This window comes from Bombus impatiens, unplaced genomic scaffold, assembly GCF_000188095.3.
Source record: "Bombus impatiens unplaced genomic scaffold, BIMP_2.2 scf_0491, whole genome shotgun sequence".
NCBI classification, from domain to species: domain Eukaryota; kingdom Metazoa; phylum Arthropoda; class Insecta; order Hymenoptera; family Apidae; genus Bombus; species Bombus impatiens.
The window spans coordinates 542,568-567,158 of record NT_176910.1 but is presented as its reverse complement, the minus strand read 5'-3'; the positions used below and the strand labels follow the sequence as shown (position 1 = coordinate 567,158).

At 37.9% G+C, this 24,591-nt stretch overlaps 1 protein-coding gene across 1 annotated transcript in view; it reads left to right on the top strand.

Annotated features, from left to right (window-relative positions):
- Nucleotides 1-24,591, top strand: part of LOC100742067 (DNA N6-methyl adenine demethylase) — a 126,470-nt gene that overhangs the window by 35,558 nt on the left and 66,321 nt on the right. The gene's annotated exons all lie outside the window — the stretch shown is intronic.

Sequence of the window (24,591 nt, the reverse complement as noted above, 5' to 3'; positions counted from 1 at the left end):
AAAGTAGAGATACGAATTATGAAGAAAATTATAGCATTTGTGTGTGGCGAGAAGAATACAGAGAGTATTTCTTGGTGTAAATTCTAAATTATAGATCTTTAAATCTTATTATCTTCCCTTCGAGAGAGGAAGAAGAATAGACGAGAAAATATTGTATGAAATTTCTTAATTATTTCTTCGCGTAAAGTCCCTCCTTCTCTGTAATATAAGTAAATCTCTCTTCAGTTTTTGAGGGTTGAAATCTACTTGAAACGTAAGGATTATTTTCTCTGAAGTGTTATATTTATAAAAGTTTTGCTTTCCAAATTTCCAAGTAACATCGTTCTAACGTCGGTTTTTATCGAGATCTTTCTCCAACTTTGCTCAACGATAAAAAGGAAAGAAAGCGTGGAGTGGGGGCTTATCTGTTATGCATAAATTTATCTACTACAGCTCGTAACTATTCGTCGCGCGCCATAGACGATTTCCCCGATAGATAGAGAGACACAGTTAAGTTCGTGTCAGGTAAGAAGGCCGTACATAAATATTTGCCGCGATAAAACGCTCGAAATTTCGATAGCGTGTACTGAAAACACCGCAGTGAGATACGCGGCCAAGTAATATTCGAAGCTCTTCGCCAAACCGTTCGAGACATTCAAGATCAATATTTTAGTGGATATGATAGCGGTGGTGAAGGAACTTGAAAAAAAAAAAAAAAATTGGCTGAATGTTTTACTAACAATGTTTTCTGATACGCGTGTACATATACATTCGCGTACGTATATTATGTATTCTTCATTCTATTTATAATATGATATTCAATAATAAATTTAATGAAATTACTAGCGCGACGAAAGGACATTCTTTGATGAAAATATGATCTCGAGGAAAAGGTGTTTGTTCTAAAATACTTTTCAAACGGATGGAATAAATTTGTATACCTTTGTTTCTCTGTCTATCTTCATTGCATTATTCTTACTCATCCTGATTAAAAGTACATTTCGGTACGTGATATTAAACAGTTGTACGATTTGTTGTAATCCATCTTTAATATTTCCTCTTCGTTTTCACAGAGCTAAAGTCTCTTCTGAGAAACTCTAGATCAAATCATCGGAAATTTTCTAAAAGCTCCGATTCTGTCGCGAAAACACGAAAGACACGAAGTTCGCGTAAGTTTCTGCGGAATCGTTGGAGGGCAACGATGGCGACGATCGATATTCCGCCGTCGGTCGTCCCATTGTTCGACGGATTTAATTAAAATTGCCAGGATTCCCGCGAACGATGCGCGCTGCCTCAAGAATTTCTTCATAACCCCATGCAAATGTCGCCGTGCAACGGATTCCAAACGGTGGCTGTTGCGTGTAATTGGGCTCTGGCCCGTGGTCGATTCGTCTCGCGTGTCGATCGTTTGCACAACGAATACTTTCCTCGAAACACGAGGGCTCGACATGGCGCCCCTTCTTCCGGGACGTTCACGACGCCTGCCAGAAGTCGGTACTTTATTTTATTATGTATGAAGATGATGATCGTCTTTTTCTCTTCTTCCTTTTTTTTTTTTTTTTTTTTTTTTTTTTTTACTTCCCTTTAATTCTCATTTTATTTTCTGAAACACTGAAACATCTAGTATTCGTGACCTATCTCATGCCAATTTCACAAATATATATTAGGAATAAATGTTGAATATTATCAAAATGTAAAAGCGTAATTATATAAATATTACGACCATGGAACATGGCTATAGAAAATGACTCGACTTATTCGCATAATTACGTTCAACGACGTTAACGCAGTAAATTTAGCAATGAGGTCCGTTTCTATTCATTTCGCTACTTCCTGCGGCTACTTGGTATGTTCGATGTACGATGAATTTTCGTCTTTGTAGTTGTTCACTGGCCCCAAATTAGCAGAAGTTACTTTCTCAATCTTTTTTTTTTTTTTTTTTTTTTTTTGATGGCTATCAAAGCGATCTGTTGCGCAATATAACGCACCTCTCGAACAAAATTCACAAGGTTCTGTTGGAAGAACTGTCAAATGTTGATTCGTAAAATTTTTGAAATAGGACGAATAGCGTGTCCAGTATGAGAAATGGTAGAAAGTATCGTAAGTTGACGTATCTACGTTACCGAAATAGATTGGTTAATTTGAAAAATTATTTGATCGATCGTCGAAATGATTCCGAGTTGATAAAGGATAGAAAAGTCAAAAAATCGTATTTACAAGAGTTACATCGCTCCACTTTGACTTTAATACGCTTTGCCATGCCTTGCAACGATTTTCGAATTTTCTCTCGAGAACGCTTTCAGCATGCTATTCCGCGGTTCGCAACGAGTCTAATATTTTCTTTTCCACTTGAAAACATCTTCACTATTTTCCTTCGTACTTGAGAACGTTACGTGAGAATCACTATTTTCTTTCCTACTTAAAGATAGCAATATTACTGCCACTTCCGTTTTAAAGCAGCTTCGTTACCTCGTAACAAACGCTTGATGTTTCTGAAAGAATGAACAATGTTCCATGGAAACAAATAACCTCACCGTAAAACAACTCTGAAATGTAATTTCCATTCGCAAGACATGTTCGTAGGTAAGAATAGGAATGAATTTAAAAGACTCCTTTCTTATCTTTGTGTTTTTATCAAAGTGAATAAATCCACTCGAAAAATGTTCTACAATAACAACATCATTCCATTCGCAAATTATTCCAGTTAGAAGAAGAAAAGTAAATTTTCCTCGTAAATTTGTGCGCTGAATAATTAAATACTGAATATAATCCAATAAATTGAGCGGTATCTACGAAACGTAGCAATGCTATCAAATTGACATTCAACTAAAAACTGTACCAAAAGTACATAAAGCGACAGTTACGCGAACGGCTTTTGGTCGATGAAAATTTACAACATGCACACTTTTATTTCGATGCTCGTTAAACGTCACGCGTGTGCGTGACATGTGCTCCACGCTTTGATCAGATACACATACACATGCCACCAATACAGGCATAACCGGTATGCCAGTATAAAATTGCGTTTCGAGGCCAGTAATTACTTTGTCAGTGAAATTTATCTGCCTTCCCGTCGATGATCTTGCCCTTACCTTCCTGGTGACGCGAAATTACAGCCTCGTTCTCATTAATACATTAATTACCACTTTATACATTCTCCGTGTATTAACGTATTAATTAACATAATTATGCTGCAACTTCCCTCCCCTTCTCTGTATCCATATTTCTGGTATACAGTGAAACCTTACAAAAGGCGACGTAATTAGAGGTCGGAACCAATTCGCATAGTAAAATAACGTATCGTTTAACGTAAGCCGAATAATATCTAGAATACTCGAGTATATATCTGTATATAAGTAGGATACTTGATTTGAGTAACGGAATTCTAATAATATCGCGCTATAAGTAGACTGCGGATATTTGTGCGAATTTATAATTTTATGACAATAATTAAAAGAGTAGGACCTAGGCAAATATTCGCTTCGTCTAAATATTATAATATTTTACATGCGTTTGCACTTCTTGAATTTCCCATAAATGCATGGAAATCCGTAGTCTACTTGCGAGTAATTTAAAGCCGAGCGTTACGTAAGTAGAGATTAGAAATTGTTTAATTTCCAAAGATTGAAATCGTAGAACGACATAAACAGAGAAAAGAAAAATTCGGTGAAATGGAAATTTTGGAACGGAGAGATCGAGAGGAAGTCGAGTCTGAAAACTGAGATATCGAGAAGAGTTCGGATTTTCTAACAAGAACAAATTTAAAGAAACTTAGATTTTTAAACTAAACGATAATTCTGCACGGTCCAATGCTTCTATCAAATACAAGAACATAGCAATTTAAATATCGAAGCATGTCAAGCTTTCTAAAATTTCTTATATCGTCAAGAGACCACTTAATCTTAATATGAAAATAAATTGCCAAAACGGAGGAATTCGAGAAACGTTAAAAAACGATTAATTGTGCGTAAATGACAAGAACGGAAGAATTGGGTCAGGTTTTAAAAAACAGCCGTTTTGCTTCGTTTCGTTTTGCTTCAGGAAAGTTGTGGTTTATTTCCGGAGCGTGCAGAAACCAACCTGACCGTGCAGGTGAATTCTTATCAGCCAGTGCAAACCGATAAATTAAAGGATGAAAACGGTGTTACGAGATGATGTCACGAACACGACGATTACTTCGTTCAGGCTCTGGTAGCAAAACCAGATCCTCGAAGAGGATCGACCAGGAAGTATCGCTCTCTGCCTGCTTATTGAGGATCAAAGGCGGCTGCTCCATCCTCGACAGATAAGAAAGCGTCGACGTGCTCGTATACCGTTCCCTCGAGGGTGTGATTCATTTCGTAAAGAACGAGAAATGAAGTACGAATCAACATCCTCGTAGTCGTTCTTTCATTTTTGTGATCATGTTTTCGTGTTGAGGAAATCTTTATGGATAGCCTTTATGTTACATTTACAGGTTTTTGCGTTTTTACGACTATACGCTCACGAAAATTGTTGTTTCGTTGAACAGTTTAGCCTTTATCGCGTCATTTATAGTATTATTTTATGGAATTGCACGATGACTTTCGCGATTGCCCGATTTTTATGATCGATACGTGGACTATTGATAATTTCGAAAAACTTTTACGTTCTTCTAATTCATGAAATCCATTTTATTTGTTTATTTATCTTTTCCACTCGAGTGAAATCAGAAGCCTATATTTTTTGTCAGCAGCGTGTACAACCTGCAAGTCTGATTATCGTTCGTAATAACAACTCGCACGTGTGTGCAGTTAATGCGAAAATCCATTAAAACGTGAAAGAAAAGTGTAAAAGAAGAGTGTATAGTATATAACGTACGATATAAAAAGACACAAGAGGAAGCTGGAGAAACATCTCCAAACTCCGATCCACGACCAACTCCAATCAACTAAATCCCAAGATCGTTGATCCTCCTGAAACACCAACGCTGTCCGATCACTCTGGACAACCCCCAAATCCACTTCTGAAGTTCTTCGGCTCTCGATTGATCAAGGAAAAGGTTCTCTTTTTTCGCTGTGTTTTCGGGCGGCGTTGAATCGGAACGATCAGATACAATGGGCGGCGCAGCTCGCGTGTAATCATCGTTACTTTTATGAATCTATAACACGGAGAACGGAAGTGTGACAGCGTCGACGGCATTCCAACATCTCTCTTTCTAACAATCCCTTTCCATCTCTGTTCTTCTCGCCGGCAATTCAACGTTACGCCATCTCTTGCTCTCTCGTACTCTCTATTTTTCGCTCGTCGCGATCAAACGACGTCAAACGAGGATGAAGTCAAGCGGAGAAAGAGACAGAAAGAGAGAAAGAACGAGTGAGAGAGAGAGAGAGAGAGAGAGTTGAGCATGTAACGCAACGATATAAATTGATTACGTTGGAGCGAGGATGGCCGGTAGTTTGGTCCGAGCCAGCTCGGCTGCGATCGTGGATAGAAAAATCCTGGGAACGAGACCCTCGCCAACAACGGGCCCGAGAGCGAGCCAATGAAAATAAAAAGGATGTCAGATTGCCGCGGCGTCGGAAGTTACGGATTAAGTTAGGAAGTAGACAGTTAATGTCGCCACGGAGAGAGACCGACCTATCAGGAGAAAATGAGAAAGAGACACATCGTTGGATCGTTCAGCGTGTGTCGGACACGTTGGATTCGTTCGTGTGTGTACGTTCGTTCATTGGTTCGATTGCTGACAACGTCGTTGAAAAAATTGCGCCTCGCTTACTCGCGAGAGACGAGCGACCGATTTTTATCGAGCATTCGCTCCGTTTTATAGTTTTTCATCGCTTTTAGTAGACGTTTGATAGATGGTGGTGGAAAGTTGAGATTTACCAACCTTCTAGAAGGAAAATATTGGGAAACTTTCGTTATAGTAAGATCTGTTTTGCAAGTTCTAATTATCTGGTCCTGGTTGAAAGTCGTTTGCACTGGTTGAAAGTGTTCGGATAGAAGAGAATTCGTAGAAATTTATTTTTGCCTCCTCTTTGGTATTTTTGAATATTTGTTAAATTATTAGGTTTGAAGCATCGTTACAATTATATTTTTCTCTCTTTTAGTCACACTACGGTTAACGACTTTTGATATTAGATTAATATCTTCGTGCTGCTTTCTGTGCAATGTCGTTCATATATTTCCAGAAATATATGTACAGAAAGCAGATTTGTCCAAAAGAAAACCATCGAAGCGACGACATATCGATCTCGAACGTCACACTTGGCTTCAATAGTCGACGTCACCGGACAATGGCCGTGTATTGACCTCTGGAGGGTGGGTGAGATGGCGATATTACGTCTGAGAGATGAAACCTTGACCCTAGAGCGAAGGCTGTTTGGGTGTACCGGTCCGGCATTGGACGTTTCCGCGTTCCATTTCCTCCTGCTGTTTACTCTGATCAAATCAAAACCCATTAAAAATCCGTTATCATCATTCATTCTCGATAACAAACCTGGAAATAAATTCATTTCCTTTTCGAGTCTCTGATATCTTCAGGTAAAATCTTAACAAATTACAAAATAGATAACCATGTATAAAGAGGAAAAAGTAAAAATCCCAATATTCTTCGCCAGATATTCGTCGCTTCAAAAGAGGACCCACTGAGTTAAAAGAAGAAAATACATCTACTTAAAGAAATGGGACAGTGGAAACCTCAAATTGTCTATCAAACCTCCAATGCTTCAAAAGAAAGTTGATCAAATTAAGGGAAGAAAGGATACCTGTTAAAAAATGTAGAAAGGTAAAATGTAACCGTGAATGTAAATGTAAAATAAAACTGTAGAATGTTTTTCAAATCTCTAACGCTTCAAAAGAGAAAAATATGAAAGTAAGAAGGGAACAGATATCAAATTGAAAGAATAAAAATTCCAAATTCGCAACCAAATTTCCGTTAACTTCCAAGCATTTCTCTTTTCTGTGGAACAACTTTTTCCAAGTATCGAAAGCTGCCTGTTAAGGAAAAAAGAAAAGAAAAGTCGAGAAAGTTAAGCACCCATGGTCCCGTTGACTCGAATTTCATTGGTTCGATGATATTTTTTTGCCGACGGTACCGCTACTCTGACCTGAAATAGAGCTGATTTACGGTGCCCTAAGGGATCCTTTTCAACGATGTCTCGCATTCTGATGACGGATCATTGTTCCGCTGAAACAATGTCAACCGATGGTACTACGTTAAAGGCCATAGACCACGAACTTTCATGCTGAAGAACGATGTCGACTCGATCCTCTTGATTAGAATCGCTTTTTGCTACATTGTCGATCAATGGCGATTGTTGCGTATGGTGTTCATTATTGAGTGATCGCAATCATGCAGACTGTTGTTCGGTTTGATGGGTTTGTCGATTGTTTCGCTACTGCGTTAACGATCAGATGATCGTGTATGATCCGACTATCTTTTTCTTCTTTATTTGTTGCCGTATGTTTTGAATGTTTAACACAGTGTGATATTGATCTTGTAATAAAAGGAACTGTTTTCAGTTACGGTAATATGCAAAAGACGCGTTTAAATTTCTTCGTTGCAACCTTCATTCTGAATTCCATACATTATTCATTGCACAGGGAATTTTGATCGTTATGCAATCTTAATTACCAGAACTATTAAAAAATAATTTTTACACAACTTCTTCTTCTTACAAATACTCTGCGACATTATTAGTAAATTCGCACGATATTCTCGCTTGTCTTCTTACACACAGGTTATTTGCCTATAACTTTAAAAAGATCAACTGAAAATTCAAATAAATGTAAAAACATCCCTTATAGAATCAACGATCCAAACGGTGGCACGTTTAAATAAAAAGAAATCTTATTTCATTTATCGATGAACGTATCTACAAATTGAAGTAGCATTGCATCGATGACAAGGCATAAAAAGTTACGTACTTCGAGAAGGAGAAGAAATGGAATGGATGAAAGTTAACGGGTATACAGACACGACTGCAACGATAATTCGTCCCCATCGCTTTAATATCTTCTTTCTCACACGAACGTCGCTTATCCCGATTACGAATCTCGATTCACCGATTTAAGATAAAAAAAACACACGCTCGAGGTTGAAACACTTCCCTTTCCCTTTGAGTTTGAGTCGGTGCGTGTCTCGCATGGGATCCGCAGATTTGCCTACACCTTCGGCAAAAAGAAACGAGGGTGATGGAAAGAGAGAAAAAAGGAGAGGATGAGGCACGATGAAAAGGGGCGGGAGAACGAAACTGTGATAAAGTAGAACCCTCGATTGTGGAAAGGCCCTCTCTCCGAATGGAAACGGGCGGTTACAAGGGTGGTGTTACGATTGTTGGCAGGGTCGGGGACACGACTGTCTCTCTTTCTCTCTCTTCCTCTCTCTTTCACTCTCTGTGTCAGAGAAATCCATCCTATTTCCGATATCAGGGTCATAAGACCAAAGCAAATCGACCGTCCGTGGTACCTTTAAAGATATTCTATTTCGACAACTCCAATAGGAATTCAGCGAATGTAAGTGGTTTTTTTTTTTCGAGAAATGAGATAGACACACGTGTCGTTTGCACCTGTAGATTGTTTCTCAGTGGTTGGTTTAAGCGTCTCGTTTTCTTTTTACGATGGGTACGATGTAAGATTCGGATGTTGAAATGTTTAAGTTGTGAGTGATACAGTGGATACAGCAGTGTAGTATTAGAGAATTTGATGTAGGTTTGTGATTCAAAGAAAACGCGATTACGTATTCCTGGGCAAAGATTAATTCGAGCCAATTAATTCTAATATAAAGTGAACATCACAGATATCAATGATAATTCCATTCAAATAGATTTCTTCGTAGATTTTTGACCAAAGTGTTTTCTGACCTAAGAAGATTTGAAATTCGTTCTTTCAAGTGGAATATCGTATTGATTGCGAGCCTTTCTCAGTAAAGACATTACAAGTTCCAACAAAATGAAAACAGTCGCTGAGATCGCCTATTAAAGCTTCGCATAATCTTATGATTTTTAAAGAATGTCTCCTTACAGAAACTATGTACTTAATGTTTTCTCTAATCACGTCAATTTTTACCTATAATTATACGTAAAGTCTCACTGTCACGATGTTAACTCGTAGCATTGAAATGCTTACTTAACTAGCTATGAAAAAAATCATAAAGTAACGAATCAACTACCTAATTGTTAAAGTAACTGGCACCTAAAAAAACCCACTTCTACACCCTACAAACTCTCTGTCTGTCTGCATCTTTTCCTCTCTCTCTCTCTCTTTCTCTTTCCGCTAGACCTAAACTCAAACACCTGCATAGGCGAAAAGGGAAACCCGAATGGGGTTCGATGGCCCAAAATGACACGCCGTACACGTTGTACCGCACCTTATCGTTTCCAAAGCCGGGTATCATCGGGGCAACGCGATCCAAGAACGAGGGACAGAAACGAAAGGGATATCCCGAAATCGAGGCAGAAGGGACGGTAACTGACCTAGGTCTGGCTCGGTGGCAGAACATCGGCGTTAAGTAGAATGCAACGTGAGGGCGTTGTCCTTGATACTCTCTTCTCCTCTCTCCCATTTCCCTTTATCCTCAACCTATCTCTCTCTCTCGCTTTCTATGTTTCCGTGTCATCCCTCCGGTATTAAGATATCAAATGGCCAAATACGAAGTCTCCCCCGTCAGCATCTCTTACTCCAGATGTCATGTGCCTCGTGGCTTGTGACTACGAGTTAGTCCAACAGGAGAAACACGAAGAAAGAGAGAGAGTGAGAGAGAGGGAGGGAGGAAGTCAACGGCTACCCTTTTCTGTGCTGGTAATGTATCGCTTGCCCTCACAGCCCTTAGAGAAACTCGGGACACACTCACTCGGGGGTGGGTTTCGGGATCATGAATGAAATCCCTCCTGGAGGGTCGACTCTGGGGTGCCTGACCCTCCGTACCCATACCCTCGGCCGTTCCTGGCCCAACAGAGAAACGCCGCCGAGAAACAATAACATGACCACGTGGACTGTCCACGTGTTTTCATCTATGGACGTACATAGAACTTTATAGGTGTATAGGCGCAAGGAGCGACTTCGATAGAAGCTTCTTGGTGGTGTGGCGTGTTGTAGCGGATAAGGGTAGTCTGAGGGGGTTAATCGGAAAGGTGGTAAAGCGTTGATTGGAGGGTGACTGGAGTGGTGATGGCTAGGTTAGCGAGGCACCATCGTGTTAATGTTTTAACAGTTTAGCGCGTTTCACAATCGGAGAACATTAGGGGCGTTCATGGTGTTGGCTCGCGCATGCTATATTTCGTAGTATATCATATAAGTAGAGTTTGAGAATAGACAATTTGTCGTTTTTCGAATTAAATGTCGTTTGCAGAATTAAATGATCTTTTGCTACATGTTTATATAGAAAATTGTTTTTTTTTGCGGTGAATGTCGGATTGCAACTGTATTCTAATTTCTTTGGTTCGTGTCAGTATTATACGTTAATCGTCGATAGTTCTACTGTTAGAAGATAAGTCTAAAATATTTAACGATAGAGGATAGAGAGAAATTCTATGTAGCGAATATTATTAATTGAAACAATTAATTTGGAAAACCTGGTTTTTTATCTCATTAGAAGTTTCGACTTGGAGTGCACTCTATTCAGAATAGAAGAGTAGAAGCGAACGAAAGAAATTTAGTATCGATATCATATTCGAATCGAATGAATTTAAATTTAGCCTTCACGAATATGATTACTACAATCTTATTTTCTCTTTAGTTCAAGTTTACATTGAAATATTTTATCGCTTGCAGCTGCTTCTTAAAAAATTACCATCCATTTTAAAAGTTATTGGGAAATATTAATTTTCCAAGAAGAATCGATTAGACACATACTTGGTTGTTCCTAACGATATGAAGGCACTTACTATTAGAAATTTGAGACATGTCGAGGAAGAAAATGTTTTATAAAATTTGAAGAGGCGGTACACGCAGATTGGGATGTTTTTTATCGAAAGATGGAAACGAGGGGGATAACGACGACGAGTAGTTCGAAGTTGAGGCAATAATAGATTGGGTGAAGGTTGTTGCAGAGCGTTTAAAATTAGATGAATGAAATATATCGATCGGCAGGGTTACGTAAATTCCTAATGAGAACGGTGATATTACGTAAAATTGTAATGAAAAGGAAAATGCTGCAGTAACCAAAGGAATTTCGTAATAAACGCTATTTATCGTGCGGTAATAAATAACCCTTTGAATTTACCCCTGCTTTTTCTTCGCATCCCCGTTGCGCAACCTATACTCCAATTGAATATTTCAAAGCGAAACATTCATCATTTTTTGTAAATATTCCTCGAAAATTGTGTGTTTAATCATTAACGAAATAACGCGTTAAGTTTCTAATCAAAAAGTAGAGTGCACATAATACAACATGTAATATAGTGTTGCAAAAACAGTATCTGGAGAAGACCATCTCTTCCACGAGCGTTTGTATTAGGTTGTCCGAAAAGTGTTTTAATTTATATTATTTTGCCGTATTACAGACATGGTTCCACGTTTGTATGAAGGTGCATTGTTGTAAAAAACACGTTCGCGAAAGAAAGACACTTGACGGACAACCTAACACCATTCTCTGATAGTCCGCGTACTTTAAGATTACGATAACTTGAAACGATTCTACAAAACTAGAAGAAAATTCATTATTTAATCATTTCTTTCTCCCACGGACGATAATCTTCGACCATCGATACCATGCAAATGAAGAGTATTATTCTAATTCTCAAGAGTACTCGATTATTGCTTTCTCTCTGCCAGAAGCGTTCCGAACGATCATTCGAATAAAGAAATTACACAGACGATGGATACGTGCTTTGCTATAATACCTGGTGCAGAAAAACACGTATTAAGTATTCCCCTGCTGTTTTAAAAGCACGTTACATCCATCAGTTACACCTGCTCGGAGCGCAGCGTCGCGCGATGCTTCCGTCGCCTCGTTTCCACCCAACAGCGTAAAAATGGCGCGTAAGTTGCTGGAAATCAAGATAGAAGACCAAACCGCGTGAATTATATCGTTATATCATCCATATTCGGGATGAAACGTGATCAAGCCGGAAAAATAAGAATCGATTCGTGAGAGGATTGTTTTTTTTATATTAGATTAGATATTAGAGTAGAATAGAAGATGAAAACCAATCATCATCGTAGTCGAAGAAGAGTATCGGAAATTTCTGCACAGTTAAACTAGTACCTATGATAGTGAAATTTTGTAAAATGAAAGTTACAAATTAATTGCACCAGTTAGCTTTCTTACTTAACTGATAGAAATATCGGCCCGTAATAAAGCAAATGAAATTTTACAAAAATCGCAAAGAAACATAAAAGAAAGGCGTAAAATCGGCGTAAGGTCGTAAAAGAAGTCTGGAACCTACTACTCGTCGCTTGTCTATCCTTACTAACTAGTATTATTAGTTAGTAAATTATCGTACAAGAGGAACCAGAAGTCAATTTTTTGCAAAATTGACTCGTTGTCGGTACCGTTACCATACCGATTTTATGGTCGGTGCAGAGTGAAAGTTAGTTGGTGTTTGAAAAATAGAAGCAACGAGGGATATAGCAAAGGTATTAGGGAGCGACGTATCTTAATTTCTCGGCTCTTTGACAGTATAGAAAGTTACATGAGAAAAAATTACGAGAAAGGGATAGAGGAATATATTATAGTTGTTGTTATTCGTTATTAGTCAATGTTTCAATTACATAACGCTATGTAACGAATGAAATAAATTGCATAAGAATACGTTGCATAGAATTTTGTTCGCCACAATAATATTTAATAATATTAGTAATATTCAGCACCGTATCCGATAAAATATATTGCTATCCATCGAATCCATTCGACCAGGTTTCCCTCGATTCAAACTGAACAGAAACGTCATAAAGCTGGTGGCAATTTTCTCCTCCGCTTTGTTAATCATATTTCTATGAGCTCTTACAACCAGTTCAGTTTTCTCAGGAGTTGCCTACAATGGGCAGCTATCTGGGCCGCTCGTTTTCCCATGAACAAGGTTGGAAGGTCGAGGAGGGCTTGTTACATATCCGACCGCTTATTAATCCACTCCGTAAACAGACAGAACCTTTTCAACTTGACGGCTCCCCTAGCCTCGCAGTATTTCGCTGAATTACCAAGCGATTCGTTGAAAACCACAGATTGAACGCGATAACCGCGCGATCTAACCCCAAACCTAGCAGATTCCTACCAGATGTCAATCGATCCCTGATGATGTCTTCGAGTTCCATGGAAATTTATGCAAACCATCCCTGTACAAGGAGAAGACCAAATAGAAGAAACTTCGTTCACGTGGAAAGAAGATCTTCTGCGAATCTTCTTGCTTTTCCCTCTGCCAATGATGAGCTTTGGATCGATAACGTTTTAGTTGAGTTTGTTCGATGATATAGCTATAACATGGAAAAATTGGAAATGGAAATTGTTAAAATTCGTGCGTTACAGTTTGAGGCTGAAGAAAAAAGAAGGTAGAAGAGAAAAAACAGAGAGAGAGAAAGAGATTTAGGAGATTTCCGATTGGAAATTATCCCTGATTGATCCTTATACGAGCAACGTGTTTCTTCTTTACGTCGTAGTCGTGTTGTTCGGCTTTCTCGTCTGTTTCGTATTACGTTACATTCGCAACAGTATCGATTCGATTTAACGCGTCGATTCCTTGGAAATGACGAAAAACTACAAACTTGTATGCTCGCGACAGCATACGCAATATATTAAGAAATTTATCAAAACGACAAGCAATAAACGTATTACAGGATGAAAGGGGAAAGAAGAACAGCGTGTAAACTTCGATCGAGTGAAAGTTTCGAGTAAATGAATAAAAGAGAAAGCGTAAAGAGAGAAAAGGTAAAATTTTATTGAAAGAGAAAGATAAAAGTTTGTTGGAAAAAATGGTATATCCTGCCAGTCTCGAGAACATAGCTGCAATTTCAGGCTCTTAGTGCGTGAATCGGCGTGCTGCGCCGGTTCGTGTATGGGGCACCCTAGTACACGGTGTCACGGGGTTGTATAGAAAGGCAGCTGCAAACCGGCCAAGCGAGACGGACCTAAGGTCGCCGTATACTCGGAAACGTTGTAAAAATAATTATTAAAGCCGTTACCGTTGACGTGATGCGCGTCCACACGATCCGCGCATGCAAAGCGCACCGGGGAACGATCCTTTCGTGGAAAACCAACCGCGAAACATTACTTTCTCCGTGGATTTTTCATCAAATATCGTTATTAAGGTCCGTTACGTTATAGATTATTCCCGGGAACGTTTATACACCTGGACGCGGCTCATATTTCACTTTGTATCGTTTAAAAGGATAGTTTGCGAATAAAGAATATTTTAGCATAATCTTTAAATATGTACGATTTTGTGTAACTATGGATCTCTGGTGTTTCAAGAATTCCTATGCAAATTGTTTATTAGAGGATATATCGAAAGTGTCTTCAGAAAAAATGTAGTTTCATTTTGTTCTTCTAATTCATAATTAACGAGTATGCATTTAAATTTTTAACTCTTTCGAAAGGGTGAATTGCGAATAAAAGATTTTTTAGTATTATTTGGATAATTTTCAAATACGTAGAATCGATGGATTCTACGATAATAAGAATTTCTATAAAAATGTCGAAATGTTAGCTTGGATCGTGTGAAGGTGGTTTCTTCGTGTCTAAACTTATTTCTAATAATTCTGTAGATCGTTCGTATCGAAAGGCTTCGAATAATTAAATTGGACAAAGAGTTAATTGAAATTGTACAACGCGGATACACTTAGATTGTTGCGGAAGTAAAGATCGTTGTCGAATTGCAACAACAGCGTTTATGATGCAGCTGCAACCCTGTGGCACGGCGTCGAATTGATCGTGCTCTAACTGCAACTGCTGCTTTGCGACGCATTTACGATGCGTTCACACGGACTGGCTCCACAACAACATAGCTGCAATTGGCGTGCCACGATGTAGTTGCAACTCGTTAAAGCCGCTGAACACGTTACGCAGCCTATATACTTATTTTTCAAAGCTGTTTAAAATTCATCTGAAACGCGTTATCTTATTTAAACTGTAATCAAATTACAATATCGGTATATTGACGTGCGTTTGTTGGAAATATCCAACGGAGCTGCCAGCGAAACACCTTGATATAATTACAACTGCGAGAGAAATATTTTTACGCCACCGTAATTACCACGTTTTCGATAGAAATTCTAAATCAGACGTCGGATTTCTAAGAGATCCTTTCGCGTATGAATTATATATGATACTGATAGTATTTTAATGAATTTAGACGTGAAATTATTTTTTTACAAAATGCATGTGAGATTTATTTCTTGCAGTAGGATTCTTGTTTATAAATCCGTCAAAAAAGCCAACTATAATAGCAGAATTTTGACTATGCGTATATAAACGAGAATTCTATTCCAATATGAAATTTTATATACGTTTTGTAAAAAAAATAGCGTCCACGTCTATAAATGTTAATTGGAGTATAAGCCAGAATCCATTAATAATTATATTGATAGTATTTTAATGAATTTAGACGTGAAATTATTTTTCTACAAAATGTATGTGAGATTTATTTCTTGCAGCAGGATTCTTGTTTATAAATCCGTCAAAAAAGCCAACTATAATAGCAGAATTTTGACTATGCGTATATAAACGAGAATTCTATTCCAATATAAAATTTTATATACGTTTTGTAAAAAAAATAGCGTCCACGTCTATAAATGTTAATTGGAGTATAAGCCAGAATCCATTAATAATTATATTGATAGTATTTTAATGAATTTAGACGTGAAATTATTTTTCTACAAAATGTATGTGAGATTTATTTCTTGCAGCAGGATTCTTGTTTATAAATCCGTCAAAAAAGCCAACTATAATAGCAGAATTTTGACTATGCGTATATAAACGAGAATTCTATTCCAATATAAAATTTTATATACGTTTTGTAAAAAAAATAGCGTCCACGTCTATAAATGTTAATTGGAATACAAGCCAGAATCCATTAATAAACAAAATTATAATTTATCAATCTTCCATTCAGTATTATTCGCTCACGTCACTATACGTTCAAAACTCGCCCAACCACCTCATCTTCACTGTCTATAGCTTTTCTCACTTTCACGTCCCTTTTCATTCGTTTTCGTCAAACTAACCACACGCAAAGAAACCGAAAGAAAAATCCTCCCTCACCGCCGTTCAATTTTCTTATACAATCGTTTCCATCGAACTTACACGCGTAGTCTTTAATTCCTCCGCCACCACCCCATGATGGCGCACGCACGTTGCGCCCTCGAAAGTCATCGATTTCGACCGGCGACGCGGAAGTAATTGCAGATTATTATTATTTCTTTACTCAGGGCCAAGCGTTTCGATTCCAACGAAATGGCCGATCGGCTTAAGTCTCCTCGGAGAAAACGGGATTCCCCATTGGCCATGTTTCCCATCCGATTATTACGTTTCGTGCAGCCCTCTCGATCTATCGGGGAACTGAATTCGATGATCCAATAGTGTCTTATATATATATCTTGTCCTTAACTTATATTACTTACGCGTATAAGTTAATCCGGAAGATATTTTGTGCGTTTCACGCCGAAGGCCGAAAGTATTAGATCGTCCGAAAAGTTTCTTTTGTTTCATAAGAAAATAATGCTTGCACCACATTTTTCGTTTTATATTATATTTTATCGAATTACTTATGATCCATTTTGTTCTCTCAAAATAAAGATTACAACGTTCGACAGATTAGGTTTCATGTTGGTTTCATGTTTGTATTCATGTTTGTATAAAGATGCGTCGTTGTAAAAGACGTGTCTGTGAAAGAAAGACACTTTTCGGACAACCTAATAACTTCGTTTATCTCTTTGCATTTGAAAATATCGATAGCAATTCGGATATATTTCTCGATTGTCTGAGGGAGCCGTGCTCGAAGCTGATTTTGCTTTTTAATTTTAAAGTTACAATTTCATTGTCGAGTTATAATATAATTTAATTTAATTATTGGCGATGGTCCGAAACTTTTCACCAATAGCGTTGGTATTTTCGTTTAGATCAATGGGAAGCATTTTTGTACGATGTATTGTGATATGTGGATCTTTTTATGTGGATATGGATATTTTTTTTTTTTTGGTAGCGAATAGTCGCAGGTAAAACGCATTCGAAGTAAGAAAGCGATCTGTTCGTAAAGTTTCTGCGTTTTTCCTATCGATACCAGTGAAGTAACAATTCCATAGCAACTGCTCGCGTGTTCGCTTACGTCCTCGCATTTCCGCGTATTTCGTATTTACCGCGATCAATATTCCGTGTTTATTGCGGGCCATGCCGATTTCAACTGCCGCGAATTCAAATCGATTCCGCGGAGAAAAAGTTATCGTAATACAATCGCAACGTTTCATTTAAATCCTTGAGAAATTGGAAGATCGGAACAGAATTTAACCCCATCGGTTCAATTTCACATTTCAATGAAAATTATTTCGAAACGGCAGAAGCCGATTGTATTGAAAGCGTGTAAAAATATGTAAGAATTGCATAAAAAATAAATAAGAATAAGAATGGATCGCATTTGAGTAAAACAGTAGAACATTATTGCATTCGAAACTATCTAACTAAATATATTTGTTTATTTCAGTTTGATATAAAATTAATTATTGCTATATCTTCAGTTGTTCATTAATGGAATTATATCTTTAGATTTATTAGTAGGTAAAAAAGTTGGGATTTTAGGTAGATTATTTATAATAATTTCTCATGGATTAGTTTCATCTGGTTTATTTTATTTAGTTAATATAATTTATATGCAAACTAGAACACGTATTATTTTTATTAATAAAGGTATTATAAATTTAATACCTTCAATGACAATAATATGATTTTTAATATGTATTTACAATTCTGGAGCTCCATTATCTTTAAATATAGTAAATGAAATTTTTTTATTAATAAGATTAATTAGTTGGTGTAAATATTTATTTATATTTTTATTAATTTATTGTTTAGTTAGATTTATTTATTCAATTTATTTATTTAGATTTATACAATATGGAAAAATTTTTTATTTTAAAATAAATTTAGTCAAAGATAGTGAAAAAACACGACAGCGTTGAAAACAACACAAGTGCCATAAGAACTTAAAACATACGCTGCTACTAAAACACAGCAATCCATCCCTGAATTGGGTTTATTTTTCATAAGAAATATTTCTACCCTAAAATTGATAATCTTTGTTCGAATACGTCATCCATTTCATGGAACACGTTCCGACCATCTAAATCATTTTGTTATAACATACGTAAGCTAAAATGCACTAGTTGTAGAGTTACATAAATAATACATACACGCAATGAATAAGTAGGTGAAACGATGTTCGAAACGCAAAACTTGTTGTAATTAACCAGCTGTTACTTATATTAATTTTCCACAAGAATCGATCGTGATTAATTCGACTAATTAAGGAAAAATTCTGCTTCACCATTCGCACACAATCTCACGCTAAAATTTCCAATTGCGCGATATAAAAGAGGAAAGAAAAGCAATTTACAAGAAGATAAATGCACGAAGGAGAAAAGGCTAAAACGCGGATCATCGTGTCGAGAAACTATCAGTGGCATCCGCGCGAAAGTGCGCCGGGAAACAGAAAGAAAGAATGCACACGCGGTTGCAAGCGAAGAGTGCACATGGTACGCTCGATAACCTGTCCTTCGGACGTACCTACCATTTTTAACCGTCGCACTTCTAATGGGTGCAACGGCTCTTTCGAACGGCGCGCCGACCATCTGTCGCCCGCTGGATACGCTTTGACGAAATTAAAGTCAGCTGACCGAGAAAGCGGACGTTTTTAACTATCGCGGGAATTTCGACAATCTTTTTTCTCGTTCATTTCCATCCCGTGCTTCCGTTTTCCATTACGTTTCAAGCCAGCATATAGATAATTTATGGGAATATTAACCGCCTAGGTTCGTGCATATGAAATGTTTCCTTCCTATTTACAAACTTAATTTGATGAGTCGATAACAACCATTGTAAATTATCTTATCGTTAGTCGTTGGCAACCTGTCTTGAAGAAATTGAATTTTCACGCGATGCAATACCAAAATTTATAAGTAAAAAGCAACGGAAAAGAACGTTTGTGAGATTTTTTTAATTAAATTAATAGAAGATGGGTTAGTATAAATATTTGCTGGCAGAATACTCAAGAAAGCTTCACACGTTCCCAGAAATTTCTCCTAAATAAACGACATTTATCTTTATGTATCTATGGTAGATTTGAAAGTACAGAAACGCGTAGAATACGCGTAATACGCAATATACAGGGTGGTTGGTAATTGGTGGTACAAGCGGAAAGGGGATGATTCTACGCGAAAAAAGAAGTCGAACATATAGAATAAGAATTTTTCGTTTGAAGCTTTGTTTTCGAGAAAATCGACTTTGAATTTTCGCTCGGTACGCGTGCACTTTATCGCGTCACGTTATAACCGGTCTCACTTTAGATCGTTGTTTCGATGGAAAAATGAAAAAAAAAGAAAAATTTTTATTCTACATTTTCGACTTCTTTTTTCGCGTAGAATCGTCCCCTTTCCGCGTGTACCATCAGTTACCAACCACCCTGTATATCGAAAATATTCTAAATATAATAGTAATTCCTGTAACGTTCAGTGGATGGAGGAAATCCCCGCTCGAATACCAATTATTTAATCGCGTTTGTAAAAGTACGCGTTCGCATAGAAATCCGCGCTCTACTCGTAGATTATCGGTACAACTTGGTGTGTGCGAAATGACGATAAAAATTTCAGCCGCGTCGCGAAACAATGACGAGCGAGTACAGAGACATGGAAGGGAGATGACGTTTCGAAGTCAGCAGCCGCGTAATTCTCGGACGAATTTTCAGTCGCTTTGCGTGGAACGTGTTTCCACGACGCATATACATATGCACGCTATGCCATTGAAACGAACGTTTTGGGGAACGCGTCGCGACGCATTCAACATTTTTATCGCGAACACCCTCGACTGTGCGCGCGGCACTTTCACAGAATCGGCCGCGTGAACGCGAGCACCGGCGAAGAGAATGAAAAGAGCAGACAAAGGGGCGCGCGGAGAGAGATCTCGATGTCGAATTCTTTCATTAGCCGAAGGACCAGTCACGGAAATCCGGGATTCCGCTCCCGTTCGTCCCATCCTCTGTGATTATTTTTGTTTTCAACGTTATTGTCTGATTTTGCTCTCCCTTGTTTGTCTCGTTTCCTTTTTAATTTCACTCCTCTTTCTTTTCTGTATCTTTTCGCGCGGTCTGCTTCGCAGATTATTCCGTTTAATTGGGTAAAAATGTGAAATAAAGTAAATAGTGGAGGAGAAAGAAAGAGAAAGAGATTTGTTCTTTCTCTTGAGGATACAATATCAGAGAATTCTCTAGCGAAAGTGTCTTGATGCGTTAGATTACGCGGTGATGCTACAGGGTAGAAAATTTAAAGACTATTAATATATAATATAACTATTAATACACGTTTAGGATTAACATTTTACTATTCGAAATTTCGAGAAATAAAATATCTATTAAATCGGATGAAATATTTGGAAAACTCCGTTTAATTAATGTCTAAATTCTTCTTCAAGTATTGGAAAAATTTAAGGATTTTACTTGCACGATCGACCATCCAATTTACCTGCGCAGGGTTAAATTTCTATAAAAATAGGCTAATGACCATTTCGGTGTAAAGGAATATGAAAGTACAAAAGAAAGAAAAAACACACAGCACAAGGGATGGTATAAAGAAATACAAAGATACAAAACATATTTCAAAAAAGAAACTTACGCCGGAACTTTATAATTTTCCACGCAAAATAAGCGAAGATAAAGAAACCAGCAACGTAATTAATCCTCTAGAGGTACGACAAGATAAAATATAATCTACGAGAATTTGATCGCAATTTTAAAGAAACTCGAAGCACGGTTTTAACGACGGCAGAAGGCAAGAAAGGGGGAATAAAGAGCAAGAAGGAAACACATCAAAAGAAAAACATGTTACATAGATTGGAAGATCGGTATCGTTTTAAAACAGAAAGGAATCTGAGAATTTACTACTATTTCCTCGCAACGTTTACTGTCAACAGAAGCAGATGTCCCGACACTAATCATTTCATCTGAACAGGCCCGTGTTTGGTTATAATACCATCTTCCTGGGCAAATGTTCGGCGTCGTTGGGACTTTAGACAAATACAAGGACCGGCTGCCACCGTGCTGCTTCCCCTTTCTTCGTTGTTTGGAAACTTAAAAGTATATACTCATTTTTCTGCGTCGTGGGACGAGATTTCTACTTAAAACAGAGTGAAGCGGGGCTGCAACCCTTGAGAATTATTTGGACCACGGAGCATCTTGTTCCAAGTTTCAAGAGAGCAAACCTCGGTAAGAGGATCGAGAAGAAGAATTGTAAAATAAAAAGACCCAAGTACGAAGACTCGTGTTTCTTATCGAGAATCGTCGTACATCTGTCGAGTGAAGATGTAACGAAACATACGTATTTATCAGATGTTTTAATTAGCTTATCACGAAATCGATGACAGTTGGCTGCGAGGTACGTGCTTCTAATTACTGATCTTAGACTGCAGATAATTATCAAGCACCCTTGTTCCCTCATCGATTCTTTCTTTATTATTAATCGCTAAGAAATATGTCAAGTCTGTTCCTTCTGTCTGAGAACATTTCACTTTTTCAACGAATTGTTTCTTACTCAAACATTTTTCTAGGCAATGAATGACAAATTTGTAAGATGTAATTAATTTTAATCGGATAGATTTTAAACGAACGATTAGCAAACGATTGATAGATTCGAAATATTGGAAGAAATGCGCGAATCTCTATATTTAATTGGCATTCTATTTGCTATTACTAATTGCAATTTCTTACTTCGATCTGAAAAGTGGATCGATAATTATTTGAAATTTCTTTTGGTTCGGAAGGTTATTAAAATCGAGTGAGAAAATTATTTCACAGACATATTTTCCTATTGCGAAAGTTGACACTACCGAGAACGCGAGAATGACGTGATTTATTAAAATTACAACTTATCTCCGCTGATATTACGGTACAGTACCTAATGCATTCATCTCGTAAGACTAATAAGCTAATTATAACGCTGTCAAACACGTGCTTTCTCGTGCATCCATCCCGTTAAACTTCCAAAGAAAGCATCCAACCGAACTTGAAACGTGGGGCAAGAGAGCGAAGCGAGAGATCTTGCTGGATATCTTCGATAAATATCGGTTAATAAAATCGTTTATTCTTCGTAATATTCGATTAAAAAAGAAGGGGATTAAATGTACAAAGGGTCGACCCTTCTCTTAAAGGGCTCGTTAAATCGTTACCAAATGTAAACGGAAAAATTAGCACTGATATCGGTAAACTGATAAAAAGTGTACAACGCAGGGTGAACATAAAATTACGTGGAAAAATGTACGACAAACATATTACGTAATATGAAAGCGAGTAGATAAATTAGACCTGATTTGACTCGTTACGTTTGACTCAAAATATCGATCAAACTTATACAGGGAATTTTTTTTATAAAGACCCATTGTGACAACTATTTATCATCCTACCGATTTTTTATTTTTCTACATTTAAATTTATTTAATTTATTCAATTTTTTTCTTTTTATTTATTTATTTATTTAATTAATTTACTTAATTTCGTGCGATCTTGTTGGCTCGAAATTACGCTACGAAAGATTCCTAATCTCAATGACGTTTCAACAGCATGATACAAAGGAAAATTACGATCCAAACGTTTACACACAGTACGAACGTCTGTATTTTCTCATTCTCCATTTGCTCGAACCGTCTGTCTTCGACTCAAACTTACTCTAATACAGGCCATCGATGAAATGGGATTTCTCGCGTAATACAATGCAAAATTAAATGAAATTAAACGATCCAAGTGAAATTCAACTAAAACAAGCTTCTCTTCCCATATTCGTCGATATTAAAAAATTGCTCGAAGGAATCCGGCGTTTAAAACGTCATTCGAAACAAGACCAAGCACGCGGAAAATTCGCCGCGTGACACCACCACCGCGACGGGGGAGGGGGAGTGCAGGAGGTAGGAAGGTAGTTACGCGGGTCGGGGACAGGACAAAGAGAGAATTTCTTTGCTTGGACGATTAATTACGCCCTCATTCCCGCCCCAAGTGCGTCCTCTCTTGACGATGCATCGTCGATATTGACATTTGCCTTGCTTCCCTTACTCTTTCCACCCCCTTTCAGTCTCACCCCTCTCTCTATTCCCTCTTGCCATTGCTTTTACCCTTCTTCCTCTATCCCTCTCTGTTCCACCAGCATCCGTTCCGCGGTCTCATCCGTGTACGAACATATCGAAGGAACGTCCCGTTGCACGCGTGCACGAGCAGATATTCGCAACCGTGTGCGTGCACGCATCTCCTTGCGTTTATATACATATACAGGGTGTTTCACAATTTAACAGGCAAACTTTGTCATTATGTTCCCGTGTATGATTCAATAACATAAACGATTGTTAACAACGTTGATAAGGATATAACGATTATTAAACCGCGTACGTTTATGCAAATTGAAAGTCTTTTTCTTTACAGAGGAGCAGCTTTAAAATTCGTTACACGGTCGATCGACGTAATATCGCCGTAATTATCCTTCCTACTTGGTTTTAAACGTCTGTCTGTTTCATCGTTTCTATCATTTTAAGAACATTACTTGTCAGTTGACATTTCGTTGGTATATTTTATAAATTGTTCTATATGAATAACATTGTACGATATAAACAATAATAATAATCTCATAAGAGAAGCATACGATAAGTCACATAATCGATTTTTCATAGACAAGCATCTCTAAAATTCCTGTATTAGCCAAATTTCTGTTTCTCTTCTCCTTCAAAATTCTCGAGATATCGTTCATGATATCGCACCATCGCGCGTATTAAAACATTCCATTAACTGTCTGTTACCGACAAAGCAGAGGACCAAAACCGAGGAAGGAGAAAGCATGACGAAACCATAAATCAAACGCAGAAATCGTAATCTTATGGTAAAATTTGCACAAAGATCTCTAGCAACGACGCCTATGTTTTACGTGACTAACGTTTCTCTAACTTCGTTATATATCTGTACCAACGTACCGATAAAGTTTGGCATAAAGCATTTGAAACACCCTGTATACAGACGTATACGTATTACACGTATATGTTACTCTGTACGCGTTCCCGCCGCGTTGTGTCCCTCGTTTGCCCGCTGCGTTCTCCTGTTTACCGAGAAACCGCGATATTTACGCGAGAGAGCAGAGGGGTTGGAAGGTGCAACGAGCCGAGGCGCGGGGAGCGGTTGCACGATGGCGAAGAGGAGAAAGAGGAAAAACGGATGGCGAGCGAAGAAAGCGACGAATCGAAGGGAGCTGGCAGAGCAAGAGAGCGAAAGGGAGGTTCACGGAGAGAGGAGGCTGATAGGGGGTTACGAAGGAGAGAGAAAGAAACAGGGTGAAAAGTAGATATTCAGCTGGAGATGACGAGAAGAGAGGAGAGGCAGGCAGAAAGGGAAGAAAAGAGAGCCAGGGTGAAAGGGAGAGAACGAGAGATATGGAATTAAGGGGACACACCCCTGTCTTTCGAGCGTACGCTTATCGAATGCACCGACAACT